This window comes from Acanthochromis polyacanthus, chromosome 17, assembly GCF_021347895.1.
Source record: "Acanthochromis polyacanthus isolate Apoly-LR-REF ecotype Palm Island chromosome 17, KAUST_Apoly_ChrSc, whole genome shotgun sequence".
Lineage (NCBI taxonomy): Eukaryota > Metazoa > Chordata > Actinopteri > Pomacentridae > Acanthochromis > Acanthochromis polyacanthus.
In genome coordinates, this window is record NC_067129.1 from 38,176,851 (window position 1) to 38,195,609 (window position 18,759).

General features: G+C 41.6%; 1 pseudogene; it reads left to right on the plus strand.

Annotated features, from left to right (window-relative positions):
- The window catches only part of LOC110972845 (NACHT, LRR and PYD domains-containing protein 14-like), a 56,982-nt pseudogene extending 42,573 nt beyond the window's left edge, over positions 1-14,409 (plus strand).
- The last annotated feature ends 4,350 nt before the right edge of the window (positions 14,410-18,759 follow it).

Here is an 18,759-nt window from a genome sequence, read left to right on the forward strand (position 1 = left end):
TGAAGCATGGATGATCATGAGCATGGACCCCAGACACAAACTTACCACAGACCCCTACCTACCCAGTCAGATAGCAGGTCTACAGGAACACTGTGTGGCTTCACAAAGGACAGAGTTTGATCTTAAAATAACAGAGGGAGACCTGTAACCACAATGTTTTAACTTTGAACCTAATGCATCCTAATGCACAACCTAATACAGGGTGGGGAAGCAAAAATGTCCTATTGACAAATTTGAATGTCCTGCCCAAACGGTGAGGGTAATCAAAACAATAATTAAAATCAAAGTTCCTTACCTTTAACCAATCTTTTTAGTATTTGTCAGACCTTGGTGCATTGTGAAGTGAGCAAGCAATAAGCAAAACACAATAGGGTTTGTGATCTCCTGGATGCCCAAATCCCTCAGAAGGACATTGCCAAGCTTGTTGGCATCAGTGAGAGGACCATTCACCGCATCCAGCATGCCAGACAATCCAGTTTGGGCACCCAGAGATCTCCAGATGGTCCTGGGAGTCTTGGGCTCAGATGGCAATAAGATGCCCCCCTACTTCTTCAAGCCAGATCAGAAAATTGGGGCTGATGTGTACGACAAAGTTCTGAGATACACCGTTTTGCCCTGGCTTAAGGCCACCTACCCTGACAACAACTATGTGTGGCAGCAAGATGGGGCTCCTGCTCACACATCAACCAAGGTCCAAAAGTTCTGTGAGTACAATATGGCGAACTTCTGGCCCAAAGGCATTTGGCCTCCGAGCTCACCTGATCTAAACCCCCTGGATTTTTTTCTGATGGGACGCCATTGAGCTGAGGACTAATGCCACTGTCAATGCCAATATGGATTTATTGAAGGCTGCATTCTCCAGGGAATGGGAGGCCTACCCCAAGGAGGGTATCAGGAGGGCCTGTGCCTCTTTCAGAGGCTGTGTCGAGGCCTTCATCATGGCTGATGGAGGACAGATTGAATAAACATGTTCTGAAAGCTTTAAATTTGTGTTCTTCAAGAAATCAGTTCAAAATTCCAAAGAATAAAAAAGTTATACCCATTTATAGTTGTTTTTACCTGACAGGACATTTTTGCTTCCCCACCCTGTAAATATGATGGTTGAAAACAACTCCTCAGCAGATATTTCCTTATGTCCAGTCAGGTTTCTGATGCTGTTGGTGTTCTTCCATCAGGTGTCTCTGACGTTAAACTGGAGCCAAACACAGCTGACACAGAGCCGGACGTTTCTGAGGATGACCCAGAGCTGATGAAGGTGAGAGAAAAATGACTTTAAACTGATATTTCAGACAGTTTCCAGGGCTCAGCGTACAGCAGGTCACAGATAACAGCTCAGATAGTCGTGTAGCAGTGACTCTGGTGTGATCAGCCATTTCCAGTTTGCAGAGCTTCCAGATTACAGACACACATTGATGGTCTCTGTCTAAAATACTCTGACAGTTAGGGATGGGTACCACGTTCTCATATTAATTGGTACCACTATGGGATTGGGTCAGTACTTCAGTACCATAAGGTTTCTTGACAAATGATGCAGTTATTAATATTTGTGGTATGTACTGTACAATGTTAGTTCATGCTCATGTAGACCCCAACCGTACCCTAACAATGAGGAAGCTACCGGGGTCAGGTGATGAGGAATGACACTGCTTTGTTGTTCTGATGAGAAATTTATGGTGGAACACTTAGAACCCATTCACTGCAGTGGAGTCTAAAGAGTTTAGGTCTGTCAGACAGCTGCATGTAGGTCTGCTCAGTAAATGATGAAGTTGTGTTCAGGCCTCCTCAACAACATCAGACAGAGTTTTCTCCACAGCAGGGGAAGAGTTCTTTAACAAACACTGTTGGTGGGTGGGATGTATAATACAGGAGCAAAAATCTTAAGTTCTCCTCTCATTTGTTCTGGTTATTTTTTCTTTGTTAACCATTTGTTTGCTTCAAGGAGAAGTGCTTCTGTTTTGTTACCAAATTATACAGCTCACTTAGTTTGTGCAGCTCATTCTAAGGAGCAGCTTCATGATAAGTCACACAGGAGGTTCTGTAAGTTTGTGGAAATAATTTGTCAAAGGACATTTGAATGGCCAGAGTCAATGAGAAGTCGTACAAGACACTGAGTTGCCCAGTTTGTGGCAACAACAACCTATTTCTTTTTCAAAGCTTTTCTTTTCATGTCTTTATTTTCTGCACCAAATTATAAAGAGGAGAATCAATAAGAATATCAATTAAGTACCAGTATGGATAAGCAGTATCAGTATTAGTAAAATCCAAACGATGCCCATCCCTACACTTGAGAAGGATTTCTTTTACTCGTACCATGTTTTCTGGGAAAATCCATGCATGTACTGGATGCAGACATCTTTCCAGCACAGCTTTGAAGTCTTTTGTTGCCCCTGTCCAAACTTTTTATAACGTGTTGGTGGCAACAAATTCAGAAGGAACAAATTTGTTTTTTAAAAACTGTAAAATTCCTCTTTCCATTATGCCTTTTATGTGCTGTTTTCAGTTTAAATCTTTGTGATTTGTTTTTATTTGCATTTTACACAGTTTCTCAACTTCTGTGGAAATGTCTGTTGTAGCTTGATGGTTCACTTCATGTCATTTCAGACGGCGATGTTGCTCCAGTTGCTCCACTGTCTCAGATTTTAGGGATTTTAGAGTTTACATATTTGTTTTCTGTTTTTTGGGGGGACTGAAAACTGAGCAAAATACTTGTTCTGAATTTTGAGAATTTTGTCTGGTTTCAAGCCTGGATATTTTTCCCTTTTCACCCTCAAAAAATAAATAAACATCTCTCCTATAAGGCCATTTTAAAGGTTCAGTATATCCAGCAATATAATCCCCACGACCATGAAATTTGGTTAGGAAACAGATAAAATAAATTCCAGGAGGTCCAAATAAATGACCTTCTGGCTCAGGGAAAAAATCTTTTATTACTGGCCCTTGAAAAATTAAAAAAAAGTAAAATAAGATCGATGTTGAGGCCTGTAGAATCAGTAGTTGATGTGTGTATGGCAGGGTTCCAAGGTTCCAGTTTTCTGCTTTTTCAACAATCCAAAATGATTCATGAATGTTATTTGTATGTAGCATGTACACACTTCAAAATATTTATTTTAATATTTTAGAATTTGAAATTTAAAAGTAGGCTAGATCAGAAGATTAGTTTCGGCTCTCGGAGGTGATAGTGCAATAATTAAAACACAGGGAGGCAGAGAATTATGCTGGGTGTTGGTACCATATATTGAAGTGAATTTTAAATATACAAAATAAACAAAAAACCCAAATATTTACAATCTGCAGGAAATATGGCATGCATGCATTTAGATGGAATATTTACAAAAAAAATAATAAACCAAACAAAACAACAACCATTTAACCCACAATGGGGAAACCAGTTTGGTATCAAATCACACACACAGAGAAGTGTGATAATGCGTGGTTCATTTCGGGCAAGTAATTCACTTCATTTCGACTGGGCACAATGTAAAGAATCCTTGAGTGCTCAACACAAGAATCTTTTAATGTCCTCAAGCCTCGGATGATGCGCACAGGTGTGTGTGAGTAAACGTGGGGTGGATTAAGGCTGCCACAGCCTCCTACCAGCACCAGCAGAAGGTTTTAGGCTGAGGTTCTGGGCTCCAGGTAACTTAGCTCGCCATCCGGTGATCACTTCAAAAGGACGCAAGGAGACCTGGCCTATGTAATATATAAACAGGACCCATGTGTCACAATTTATCATCACTAGATAGTTTAAAATTAATGGAACATCAGTATTGTCAAGTTACTTCACTATCTTTCCGTGTACACAATATGCAACCATCAATACTCCATCGCAACTCATCCATTTGCAATAACAGAATCACTGAACAGTTTACTAAACATTTCGATCACAATGCAGAGTACAAATTAAACCAAATGGACTAGTGTTTGCACATTAGTCTACCGGTATTATAACCACACAAACAATGAATGAGAGAGAACTACGTAGTCAAGATTACATTCCATTTGACATGCTAACGCTAATGCTAATGCTAACGCTAACGCTAGTTAGCACAACCAACAACAATGAACAGACAGACTCACCAACTCCCTTGACGATCCCCACATGACGACGCTGAAGTTAGCTTCCGATTCGGCAGCTTCCGATTCGGCACTTAAGGGAAAAGTTAAGGGGAAATGAAATGAACGTGCCGTGCGACAGTTTATCCACTGATTATCTGTTTTTTTCGACACTTCTTGATGTGTAAACATTTTAGACATTTGGGTAAGACATTAACTATGCCTGACAAGAGGTATTGTATTGGTAAAATTAGTATTTTATTTGTGAAAACGTTTAAGGGGATATTTCACTGTTTTTGCTTTATAACCAGTCCTTATTAGACCAGGTCCAGATTGAAAACCACTGTACCTACACTCCTCAAATCTAGACTGAATTATTCTACAGAGCCTGTAGATTCATAAAAACACAGTGTCTGATTTGTGAAAACTTTATTCTATTTGTGAAAATGCGATAAATGCACATTTTTACTGTTTTTTCAACATATAGACCACATTAGACCAGGTCCAGGTCAAGAACCGCTACACCTAGACTCTTCAAATCTGGACTGAATTATTCTACAGAGCCTGTAGATTCATAAAAACATAGTGTCTGATTTGTGAAAACTTTATTCTATTTGTGAAAATGCAATAAAGGCACATTTTACTGTTTTTTCAGCATATAGACCACATTAGACCAGGTCTAGGTCGAGAACCTATGCTTAACCTTATACTTATTATTGTTGTTGTTGGTTTTGTTGTTAATAATTCTGTTGACATTTTTTTTGAAAGTCCATGTACCATGTCCATGTATGTTGAAGATTGTCAGTGTTTATTAATGATAGAAATAGGGTGTCACAGGTTCATTATACCATTGTTGACATATATTGTGAGTATTTTGTGAATGATTGGTCAGATCATTACAAAGACAAAACTTGACATACACACGTGGACAAAATTGTTGGTACCCCTCAGTTAAAGAAGGAAAAACCCACAATTCTCACTGAAATCACTTGAAACTCACAAAAGTAACAATAAATAAAAATTTGTTGAAAATTAAATAATCAAAAACAGCCATCACTTTTGAATTGTTGATTAACATAATTATTTAAAAAAACAAACTAATGAAACAGGCCTGGACAAAAATGATGGTACCTCTATAAAAGATTGAAAACTATTTGACCAGAGTGACATGATTAACTCAGGTGTGTCATTTAATTGACATCACAGGTGTTTCCAAACTCATAATCAGTCAGTCTGCCTATTTAAAGGGAGACAAGTAGTCACCCTGCTGTTTGGTGAAAAGGTGTGTACCACACTGAACATGGACAACAGAAAGCGAAGGAGAGAATTGTCCCAGGACATCCGAAAAAAAAATGATAGACAAACATCTTAAAGGTAAAGGCTATAAGACCATCTCTAAACAGCTTGAAGTTCCTGTGACAACAGTGGCTCATATTATTCAGAAGTTCAAGACCCACGGGACAGTAGCCAACCTCCCTGGACGTGGCCGCAAGAGGAAAATTGATGACAAATTGAAGAGACGGATCGTTGGAATTGTATCCAAAGAGCCCAGAGCAACCTCCAAAGAAATTAAAGGTGAACTCCAAGGCCGAGGTACATCAGTGTCAGATCGCACCATTCGTCGTTGTTTGAGCCAAAGTGGACTTCATGGGAGACGACCAAGGAGGACACCACTGCTGAAAAAACTCATAAAAAAGTGAGACTAGAATTTGCAAAAATGCATGTTGACAAGCCACAAAGCTTCTGGGAGAATGTCCTTTGGACAGATGAGACCAAACTGGAGCTTTTTGGTAAGGTACATCAACTCTATGTTCATAGACTCAAAAACCAAGCATACGAAGAAAAGAACACTGTCCCTACGGTGAAACATGGAGGAGGCTCAGTAATGTTTTGGGGCTGCTTTGCTGCATCTGGCACAGGGTGTCTTGAAAGTGTGCAAGGTACGATGAAATCTGAAGACTATCAAGGCATTCTGGAGAGAAATGTGCTGCCTAGTGTCAGAAAGCTTGGTCTCAGTCGCAGGTCATGGGTCTTCCAACAGGACAACGATCCAAAACACACAGCCAAAAACACCCAAGAATGGCTGAGAGAAAAGCGTTGGACTATTCTAAAGTGGCCTTCTATGAGCCCAGATCTGAATCCCATTGAACATATGTGGAAGGAGCTGAAACATGCCATTTGGAGAAGACACCCATCAAACCTGAGACAACTGGAGCTGTTTGCTCATGAGGAGTGGGCCAAAATACCTGTTGACAGCTGCAGAACGCTCATTGACAAATACAGAAATCGTTTAATTGCAGTGATTGCCTCAAAAGGTTGTGCAACAAAATATTAAGTTATGGGTACCATCATTTTTGTCCAGCCCTATTTCATTAGTTTGTTTTTTAAAATAATTATGTTAATCAACAATTCAAAAGTGATGGCTGATTTTGATTATTTAATTTTCAATAAATTTTTATTTATTGTTACTTTTGTGAGTTTCAAGTGATTTCAGTGAGAATTGTGGGTTTTTCCTTCTTTAACTGAGGGGTACCAACAATTTTGTCCACGTGTGTAAAAAGAGATAACACTCCCAAAAGTTAGAAGGACAAAATTTGCATCCAAAACCAAGGTACCTGTAATCACATATCAAAGGAAGAAGAATGAGAAAACATAAAAAATGCATTCTTATATCATTGTTACATTATCTGTAGAGGCCATTGTTCTGACTAATTGTATAAATAAGTTGCACAACCCCATCCCAGATGACAAATAGCATTGAAAAGTGCCTTTATTGCATTTCCACAAACAGAATAAAATTTTCACAAATCAGAGACTATGTTTTTATGAATCTACAAGCTCTGTAGAATAATTCAGTCCAGATTTCAAGAGTCTAAGTGTAGCGGTTCTCGACCTGGACCTGGTCTAATGTGGTCTATATGCTGAAAAAACAGTAAAATGTGCCTTTATTGCATTTTCACAAATAGAATAAAGTTTTCACAAATCAGAGACTGTGTTTTTATGAATCTACAGGCTCTGTAGAATAATTCAGTCCAGATTTGAGGAGTGTAGGTACAGTGGTTTTCAATCTGGACCTGGTCTAATAAGGACTGGTTATAAAGCAAAAACGGTGAAATATCCCCTTAAACGTTTTCACAAATAAAATACTAATTTTACCAATACAATACCTCTTGTCAGGCATAGTTAATGTCTTACCCAAATGTCTAAAATGTTTACACATCAAGAAGTGTCGAAAAAAACAGATAATCAGTGGATAAACTGTCGCACGGCACGTTCATTTCATTTCCCCTTAACTTTTCCCTTAAGTGCCGAATCGGAAGCTGCCGAATCGGAAGCTAACTTCAGCGTCGTCCCCACATACCCAGCGATCAACGGCTCCTACTCTCCACGGCGGACGAAGACTAAAAGAATAACCGTTTGATGAGTATTTTTGATAAGTTAGACAAGTTATTTCGATGGAATTTAGACGCTACTGACCTGTGGCAGCCATCCACTGTGCTTCCCGACACGCTACTGCCGGAAACCAACACCAAGCGGCTTTTAACAAGCAGCACCAGCTGAGCGAGCGACGCGATTGGTCGGCCACAATAACCCGGAAGCAACCGGTCATACGACTAGGACTACGTGTGTACATATATATATATTATTTTAATATAATAATTAATATAATAATTTTAATAGGATCTTCGTATATTTTTAATATATTACTCTTCATATATTTAATGTAATATTTTAATACAGTCCTATTTCAACCCGGGGGTTATAGTAGGACCACTAGATCTGGTGTGCTTAGGGGTCTGTATATTGTTATTGTATGTTCAGAGTCACAGCTTGTTTCCATTTTGTCTTCATGTTGATAATTATGAACATATGAGATGTATTTACTGAATGTGTTTCAATAACAATGGTAATGGTGATAATAATAATAATAATAATGATAATAGGAGACATTATTGCAAGGCCTTTAACCACAAGGCAAGTAAAACAGGAGATAAATGTTGTACTAAAAGCAAAAAAAAAGAGAAAAACATTGCAAAGGACTCATTCTTCGATAGATTTGTTTTATTGATGCTAGAATTTGGTTCCTCTGCAGCACCAGGCAGATAAGTTGATATCAAGCTGCATCAAACTTCAGTTTTACATTCTATGTTTATTTTTTCAACACTGTTTCACTCCCAGTTTTGTCATCATGTAATCATATACTACATATTTTATTCATCACTTTGGTAAAGTGTGGACAGACAGGAATATGTGTTGGCTTTACACACCTTAGTTACTTGTCATAAAACACCTCATGTTGTTTGTTTCTGAATTCCAGATTCCATCAATCTTCACACCTGAAATGCAAACAGAGTCTGAACAAATCTCATACAGGTAATAAACATACTGAAATCACTTTACACTGTTTAAGCTGCTTTCAGTATGTCACTCTTAGCAAAATTTTCTTCTGAAATACACTGATAACCATATTACTGGTTCCACAGTGAGATCCTCCTAAGCTCTGTTTGAAGAAGCTGCTGTGGTTTTAGCAGTAATCCACCTGACAAATGTGGATACCCGTGGTCGAATCGCCACCTTATCGGGGTAGAGGGGTTTAAGTGTCTCTGTGATACTGGGAGCTATGTTGTCTGGGGCAATAGCCTCTGGCAGGGTCTCCCAAGGCAAATTGGTCCTGGGGGAGGGACCAGACTAAGAGTTATTCAGAAAACCCTGATGAAAGCACAAAGAAATGAAGCCGCTACCTTGTCCGGGTTAGTGATTCTGGGGCCTTCCCCTGGAGCCAGGCCTGGTGGGGGAGCTCACAGGAGAGCGTCTGGTGGCCGAGCCTTGGGGTCCCGTGGGGCTCGATCGGGCACAGCCCGAAGAAGAAACACAGGGCCACCGCCCAGTAGGCCCACCACTTGCAGGGCAGGAAATTGGGGTCGGGTGCTATGTCCACCGGGCAGTAGGCAGGAGTGGGCGCCTGGGAGTGCTGCCCCCTGGTTGCGTAGACTAGCTCTGGCGACGTGGAACGTCACCTCACTGTGGGGGAAGGAACCTGAGCTGGTGCGGGAGGTGGAGCAATACCAGCTACAGTTGGGCTCACCTCCATGCACAGCAAGGGTTCTGGAACCAGAATCCTGGAGAGGGGTTGGACTCTCTCCTTTTCTGGAGTTGCCCAGGGAGAGAGGCGACGGGCGGGTGTGGGGATAATCACAAGCCTCCGGCTGAGCGCCGTGTTGTTGGCATTGTCCCTGGAGAACGAGAGGGTCGCCTCTCTGTGACTTCATGCAGAAGAGGGGAAAACTCTAACTGTTGTCTGTTCTTATGCGCCTAACAGCAGTTCAGAGTGTTCGGCCTTCTTGGAGTCTCTGGGTGGTGTCTTGGAAGGGGTTCCATCTGGGGATTCCATAGTTCTCCTGTGGGACTTCAGTGCAAATCCATGGCAGAGGTTGCCAAGGTAGTTAAGAAGCTCCTTGGTGGCAAGGCGCCAGGTGGCGCCAAGGTGGTGGTCCCCATCTTCAAGATGGAGGACCATAGAGTGTGTTCCAACGATCAGGGTATCACACTTCTCAGCCTTCCCAGGAAAGTTTACTCTGGGGTGCTGGAAGGGAGGCTCTGACCGGTTGTTGAACCTCAGATGTAGGAGGAGCAATGCAGATTCCGTCCCGGTTGTGGAACGGTGGACCAGCTTTTTAGTCTTACAGAGCTGCTGATGGGGCCATGGGAGTTCGACCTGCCAGTCTACATGTGCTTTGAGGATCTGGAAAAGGCCTACGACTGTGTCGCCCGAGGGGCTCTGTGGGAGGCACTGCGGGAGTATGGGGCACCGGGCTTGCTGATACTAGCCCTTCAGTCCCTGTACAACCAAAGTCAGGCAAGTTTGCAGTGGGTGTTGGAGTCCGCCAGAGCTACCCCTTGTCTCTGATCCTGTTTGTGGTCTTCATGGACAAGATCTAAAGGAACATCCAGGTGAGGAGGGTGTCCAGGTTGGAGACTTCCGGATTGCATCTATGCTTTTTGCAGATGATCTGGTTCTGTTGGCTTCCTCAGACCGTGACCTTCAGCAGCACTGAAGCTGTTTGCAGCCGAGTGTGAAGTGGTGGGGATGAGGATCAGCACTTCCAAGTCCGAGGCCATAGTTTTCTGCCAGAAACCAGTGGACTGTTCCTTCCAGGTTGGGGGGGATTTGCTTCCCCAAACGAAGGAGTTCAAATATCTCGGGATCTTGTACACAAGTGATGGGAAAATAAAGCGGGAGATGGACAGACGGATTGGTGTGGTGTCAGCAGTAACGTTGGCATTTTATCAAACCATCGTGGTAAAGAGGGAGCTGAGCCTCAAGACAAAGCTCTCAATCTCATCTGGCCTGGAAACACCTCAGCATCCCCCAGGAAGAGCTGGAAAGCGTCGCCTGAAGGAGAGACGTCTGGAATGACCTGCTATGTCTGCTGCCTCCATGACCCGACACCGGAAAAATGGCAGAAAATGGATGAATGGATGGATGGATGGATATTGTGAGCTGTGGAGTTGTTAAAGATGCAAACAAAAAACATATTGAAGGGTGGATGGAAGAGAGAGACTGAGCCCATGGACTGGCTTTTACAGCCTTTAACACTGAGTGACATGAATCAGCAAATGACGATTGTTTCATGTCGGTTAAGGTGCTAGAAGTGTCACACAGTATCAGAAAGTTTGTGTCCTTTTTCTTTCATCTGTCAACATAAAGTGGAGTCTGTTTGAGAACCGCCATTTAACAGTGGTAATAGAACATTTTCATTTCAGGGTTCTGTAGGCTTGCTGTAGTTTTTCAGCCTTTTTTTGCCCTGCAGGTTCAGGTGTACTGGCCCAGGTGTGTTCCAGTGTGCTGAGACTGGAGTGGTGTTTGTTATGACTCAGGAGGCAGAGCTGATGTACGGGATCGTTCAGTGGGATGAGAACCGCCTCGAACCGACTGGCAAAGAAGCTGCAGGACCGCTGTTCAACATCCAGTGTTCTGAGGATGCAGTCCGTCAGCTTCACTTCCCACACTGTGAAACAAAGGATGGTAAGCAGTGTGCTCTCTAACTGTTATGCAATGAATCATTAACGTAACATCTATATTATTTCTGGTACGTTGTTAATTTTGCTGCATTTAGTATAAAGCAGTAAAACAAGACTGTCATGGAGTTAATCTGTAGTACCAAATGCACACATCAGACAGATGAATGACAGGATGGAGGTGAACTAGAGATCCTTGGCATGTTCTGAAATTAATATCAGCAAATTCATCTGCACTCAAAATAATTAGACAGAGATGAAGCAGCCTGAAGTTGAACATTTCTGTGCTCCTACAGCGCTGAGTATTGATGGCCTGCTGTCTGTTGCCCACTTCACTGATGATGGAATGAGCATCTTGAAGCCGCTGCAGATCACTGACACTCATGTGGTCGTGGAGGTCGCTCACCTCTCTCTCTTCGGCCTCATCTGGGATGCTGTTAAAAGGCAACTCTCACGCCGAGTAAAGGGCCAAGTGTTGCTGTTCCTCCGGCTTCCAAGGAGAGGGCCTCGAACACTTGATGTGTTTCTGCTGCAGAAGAACATCCCTGTAAAAGAGGTAAAGTGAACAGATGTGTGTCTCATTCTGTGGTTGTAAGCAGAACCCAACTGAACTGTCAACTCCGTCAACCTACTCTATCTTTACTGGCTACCAGTTGTTATATTTCCTCTGTTCTGGTGTCCTGGTCTCTCCTAACTGATGATCAATGACCTACTACTACTTCCACTCTCTTTCTTCTGTCCACTCTCTCTGGTAGGATCCTGGGCTGATTGGACATATTCTGTAATTCTTATCTCAAGAACTTTGGACAACATCCAAGGTTTTAAATACCTCTACAAATAAATAGACCTGACTATTGATCATTCACACTATGATAAATGTGTTCTTGTCTTGAAGGTTGCTGCCCAACAAGTAAATGCAGAAAACATCAGGATCTCAGCTGACTGTTTGTTCAGCTTTGGTCGGAGTTACAGTGTCCGCTGTGAACAGGATGGTTTGGAAATACAGCCGGCAGTAAGTGAAATCTGACATGGTTATAAAGAAAATGATATTTAAAACTGATTCACAGTCAGGGAGGAGTGGATAAACGTTTATTTCTGCTGTCATAGTGATTTGTTTGTGTTGGTTTTCAGCATGCAGATTTTTGTTCACATTTTGGACCCAATTTCCACCCAACATTTGAGGTTTTCCTGACGACAAATCCAGATTTAGTGACTTTGATGGTCCAAGACCAAGAGAAGACAGAAGTCTGGAAACGTAATGTTTATCTGAAAGGTAAAGGCTTCACCCTCGTTCAGCAGCAGAAATGACTTCTTCTGCTACAGGGATATTTTGTTGAAGGTCAGCTGATATCACCTTCATTCCCTTCCTTTTGATATAAAGCTCCTGCCAGTTTATTTCAGTGTGTTTTTAATAGTTTGTTTTAAAAGCCTTGATTGCACACAGTCAGCTGCAGACATTACACATGCATGGTTGGTGTTATTGTCCTATTTCATAGTCAGCTGCAGTCAGTGTGGAACTCTGTTCTAGACGTGGTTCTAGTTGATTATCGACCTGTTCTGAGCATGTGAACTGTTACAGCGTCGTCATAAATTCTGGGTCATCATGGACATGGAACATGTAACGCTGGTCTTATAAGGAAGAAAACTGTCCATGTGGAAACATGAGAAAAACAGACAACACTTAGTTGACAGGAGGGGCGTGTCCCTGTTAGTTTGATTGACAGCAGCAGGAGGGTCGTGTCTCTGTTAGTTTGATTGACAGCAGCAGGAGGGGCGTGTCCCTGTTAGTTTGATTGACAGCAGCAGGAGGGGCGTGTCTGTGTTAGTTTGATTGACAGCAGCAGGAGGGGCGTGTCCCTGCCATAAACTGACCTCTATGTGGGCTGCTGTTCAGTCTGTGGCTCCGCCCACTCTGCCTTTACAACACTGACTTCACTGTTTAAAGCATCAAGATCCAAACGTGGTCCTCAGACATGCAGAAGGACGCAAAGAGCGCAGAACTAGAGTGAGCTATCATGAATCCAAAGAACATAACTTGTGTTTGATGCTGTGGTAAAAGAAGAACAGGGGACAGGACAGAACACATCTGGATGCTGCAGCAAACCGAAGCAGAACAATGCTGCTGTAGAAATGATAGTTTGTGATTCAACATGTTTTTCTTGTTTTCTTCCGGATCCAGAAAGGGACACAGAGCAGAGAGTCCAACCACAGGAGTGGCTGTTATCACTTCGGAGACGGTTGATTCGGGGATTGTCAGACGTTACTGTGGACCAGCTCCTGGACAGACTCTATGATGAGGACGTCATCATTGAAGAAGAGAAGGACGTCATCAGAACACAGACCGGAGCAAATAAAGCACGGCAGCTTATCGACCGGGTTCATAGAAAGGGAGCTGATGCTGTTTCAGTTCTGAAAACTGCTCTTAGTGAGGTTGATCCATTCCTTTTCAGAAACCTGAACCTGACGTAAAACTATAAAGGAGTTGAGATGAAAGAGCCGGGTTCTGCTCGAGGTTTCTTCCCTGTTAAAAGGGAGTTTTTCTTCGGGCTGCTCTGGGGGTTCAGGCATATGGGTTCTGTAAAGCATCTTGAGACAATTTGACCTGCATTTGGCCCTATATAAATAAAACTGAATTGAACTGAACAGATGATTATCCCTGTAAGAGCTGACCTGTGGACACTCACATTACCTTTAAATGACCAGTTCTGCTGTTTAAAGACTTTGACTCTGAAACTGATTTTGTCCCTGTGATCCAACTAAACCTGGACTGCTTCTGAGATGTTGAACAGGTTCCAGGTGTGTCTGCAGGAAGTCGGTCTCTGGATTTAGCCAAGATGAAGATGAAGTGGTTCAATCTAAGATGAGACTCAGAGTTTTTGTTTCTGCCACTAGATGGAGACGGATCTCTGCTGCATGAGCAGGAATGAAACCCAGAGAAACAACACAAAGATATGAGTGCAGATTCTACACCTCATCCTCACAGAGACTCTGATAAAATCTTTATTTTCTAAAATGTATTTTCTCAGCCATGTTTTTACATGGACACTGGTGGTGCAGTGTCTGTTTTAGACGGAACATTAATATGCTGTATTCAGGCTTTTTTCAGACTGGAGGACTTTTATTTCTACTTTTGTCTTTGATATGGTTTTGCTTCTTTAGGATGAAATAAATATCCAGGGTGGACAGAAATCTGCAGGTAGTTGTGCCAAAACAAAGGAAATATTCGCTGTATAGCCACTGCAGACAGTTTACAGCCGTTTACTTTTTCCACACTTGAATATGTTGTAGAGTGTAGAATTCTAAAGCTGATATTTTTGCAAACAAAGCTAATAAAAAGCTGTTTGTAAAAAAACAAACAAATCATCTTTATTTTGAATGGTCTTTAGGAAATGAAATGTTTATAAAATCTTCCACAGAAGTTGCTTGTAACAGAGACTACATTCTGTTCTTCTGACCAAAGAGTCCATATTCTGCTCATGTTCAGGTTCAAAGGGTTATTATTTGTCTCTATACAATAAATCTTTTTTTTTTCTGTCTGCATTTATTCTCATTGTTTAACTCCATGGAAGGGGTGTCAACACTTTATGAGATTAATGCATATTTTAGTCTTGCAGCCAAATATCTTATTATTTAGTGCATGCATGTGACCATCACCAGCCCTCCCTGAAAGCTAAGCAGACATTCTTTATTACAATTCCCTGTTAAGAGCCAGGGAGGGCAGTGCTACACCTCAGTGGTGACGTGAAGGGAAACAAAGGGTGGACAGGACGAGACAGGACGGACAGGAACGGGGACTAGCAAGCGGTGCTATTACAGCTGAAGAATATCAGGTATTGTGTTATTCCTGACTATTAATTACCCATCAATAAGAAGAACAAACAAACACATACACAAGAAGAACAGGGAAAATAAACAAAGAAGATAAACAAATGAATAAATAACCAAGTGGTACTGAACACCATAGTTGTGGGTGTCATGTCAGTATAGAGTGGAATAGGCCAGAAGATACTCGAGAAAAGGAGAGTGGGTTTAGTGTGAGTTTAGACTCTGGAGAGAGTCTCAGCACGTTCTGGCGGGTCCCCCCCACACACACACACAGGCTGCAGGAGCCACGGGGCAGCACCCCCAGAGAGCAACCGGGGCCACCGTGTACCACACAGACCCCGAAGACAAGAGGGAGCAGCTACCGACACCCCCAGCACCCCAGAACCAACCCAGGAAGCCCAGGGCAGGAGGACCCACCCACCATCCAAGCCCCAACCCTGCCCGCCCCAGCCCCCACCAGGACCCTGCACCCCATGAAATCTTTCATAAAAAATGACCTCGCTCTGAGCACAGACGTGTGTTATACATGTGATACCGAATCACATGACCTAAGTATGTAACAGGTGGTGGGAACTGATGGGACTCAGAAACACCCTTGTATCATTTCTGATGGATAAGTCCTGATAAGTCCACAGCGGTCAGTTTGTAGTAGGATCACAATCAGCTGATGTCGTGTTCACTGGTTGTCATGGTTACAGTGACACCGCTATCTGGCAATGATACAGAAATCTTTAACTAATCCATGGATCCAGACTATAAGCTGCATCACTGATAAAATCTAATCACTTGGTCCTTGTGTCATTTCTGAGCTTCCCTGAACATTTCATCCAAATCCATCAGTCCGTTTATGAGTAATGATGAGAACAGACAGACGGACAAACGTACGCTGATCGTCCCATAACTCCACTGCATTCCTTGGCGGTGTAATAAAACAGAGCAGCTACAGGTCAACCAAAAGCCTGTCTGAATAAAAACGATGCCCCCCCCCTACAACAAGCCTGACCTCCTCAGTGCCCCTCAAACTCAGAGTTTAGTCTGAAGGAAAAATGGCCGGCTTGTGATCATTCATGGCTAAATGCAACAAAAAATAAAAATCACACGTTTTCTAGTGGGACTCATTAAGGAGACGGACCGAGTCTCTTTTGGATCTGCTGAGCGGGATTCTCTGACAAGACAAGGCATCCGGCAGAAAAACTACAGAGAAGTCTGCGACAAACAAGAAAAAAAGGTGAAAAATAGTTGAAATCTTCCTTTATCTCCGTGTTCTGCTTCACTTGTGTCGTTCAAACAGCCGTTTATTGAAACATCTATTGTGATGTATGATGTTAGAAAAGCTGTTGTTTTTACTTCACGCATTGCTCCATCATGAAGAGAAAAAAGGACATCAGTCACTACTTTGAAAACAACAAAGTGGCTGCTGGAAATCCTGTGAGTGTGCAGAGAAGCAGAGACGGTGAAGAGGGACAGAATGAGCAGGAAGCTGATGGAGAGAGTGGTGAGGGTCAGAGTACAGGAGCTCACATCCACATCCAGGATCCTGACATGGCAGCAGAGAGTGAGACAGAGACAGATCAGGAGCTGTGAGCTTCCACAGACGCTGCAGCATCAGGTTTGTCTGACGGAGAATCAATCTCTGCCTGAATGGAAATCAGTCCACGCATCACTTCATACCATGTTTAGCACTGAAATTCATCACAATTCCATCCAATGTGCCTTTGATCTTTACACTCAGATATTTTGATTTGGATTTTAATTTCTTGTCTTGGTTTTAATTCCACAGATGTCAGCAAATGTCCAAATGACTCACCAGTGCAGCCAGTTTTGAAGCTGTACCCGAGGACTCAGGTGTTGGAGCCGGAAAAGGAGTTTTAAAGCAGCTTGGTACAAGATCCACCCCTGGCTTGAATATTCCCAAAGTTCAAACTCTGCATATTGCTACGCCTGCAGACATTTTAGGCCCCTAACAGCAGCTCACTGACAGTATCTGACTCCTTCTGGGTTCAACAACTGGAAGAATTCCACTTCCAAAGACGCAGGATTTGCAGTTCATGCCTGGTCTGACGGACACAAACAAGCCATGACTGCATGGATGGACTATCAGAAGGCTGCTAAAACAAATTCAACACTGTTCAATTCCCTCATCAAGGAACACAAGAAACAAGCTGAAGAAAATCTGGACTCTATTCAAACAGTTGGTGAAGTGCTGCTACTTCCAGCCACACAAAACAGAGAGCAAGAGGACACAATGAATGTGTAAATGCAGAAAATAAAGAGAATTTCATTGCAATCCTAGAAACAAGAGCCAGTCATGGTAAAGCTGAATGAGCAAAAACAAATAGTAAACTAAATAAAACAGTTTAAAATAATACTTTACTCGATAAAACAATCAGCTAAAACAGTAAATGATGACTTTAACATAGTAAATTGCTAAACATTAGAGTAAATAATGAGATAAAATAATGAAATAATTTGCTAAATAACAGATTAAATGGTTCGCTAAAGAATTATATAGTTAACTATTTTTAAATTGGTTTTAGATAAACAAAGACAGTAAACAAGAATAAATGACGAGCTAAAAGTAATAAATACCTTCATTTTAAACTGACATCAAGGTTTTGTAGTATATAATTTCATAACTACTAAAAATAGATGTTAGCTGAATTAAGAATTAAACATTTAGCTAAAAATGTCTAAAAATGATATAATTGTAAGTTGTATACTTCCCTAAATAATTCATTTCTGATTAGCTGAAAGAAAAGAATTCTAAAGTTATGGATAAACTGTGAGGTAAAAGTAGTGAGTGGTTAGCTGGAATAATAAATGGTGAGCTAATAAAAAGCTAACATGAAGGATTAAATAAAGGCTGAGCAATAAAACAGGAAAAGGTTCATAATTCATTACATTGTTGCTAAAAGTAGCTGAATAATCTGTTGGCTGCTTACTAAGCTAAATATTTCATTCTGTTGTGAGTTAAAGTAATAAATAGCTGAAGCAAAAGACAACATAATAGTTTAACAATAAATCACTTAAAATACATGTAAAACAGATCAATTACCTAAAATAGTGGAATAAGCAGTTTATATCTTTAAATATTAAGTTTAATAAATGTTGGACTACGTTGTAATTAAATATCAGTGAATTCCAATCAATAAGTTTGTGTTAAATCATTAATACTTGTTAAACTAACGGATAAACAGTTGAAGTCGTTGTGGAGGGAAATGTGAAGAAAACACGTCTGAAAGCTTCAATTGTGGCTGTAAGAGGAGATCATGTAAATTCAACATGATCTAAACAAAGAAATGCTGTAAAATGTAGGATGAGCTGCTAAAAAGTTCACTTTCTGATGCTTTCATTGACATTTTTATCTCCTGAAGACTGACAACACAAACTGACAAGAAGCAACAACACAGAAAGTTTAGAGAATGAAGAAAAGTCACACAAAGAGGAGCACTTGAAGCGGATAAAACTTAGTGTTTTGATCAAACTCAGACGCTTTTCTAGCCTCCTTTAACTCAGTCTGCTGTGAATGTTTCACCTCCAGTAGAATAAGAGACCTGAGCTGTCAGAAATACTCTGTAAGCATCAGCAGGATTTAAAAACTAAACCCAACGAAGAAATATCAGCTTCCAATAAGTCATAAAGTTCACTGCCGATCATTGATCAAGACTTTATGGAGCAGCTTGAAACTAAATCTATTTATTCATGAATAAACTGAGGCTGTGAGGAGTCATTAATGTTCAGCTACAGGTCTGCCCACATCTACCTGGAGTCACCTGTAGTCATGTGACTTCAAGGAAATATGGGAGGAGCAGCTCTGAGTGACTCCAGAGCAGAAAGAGGAAATGAAGAGTTCAGACTCCA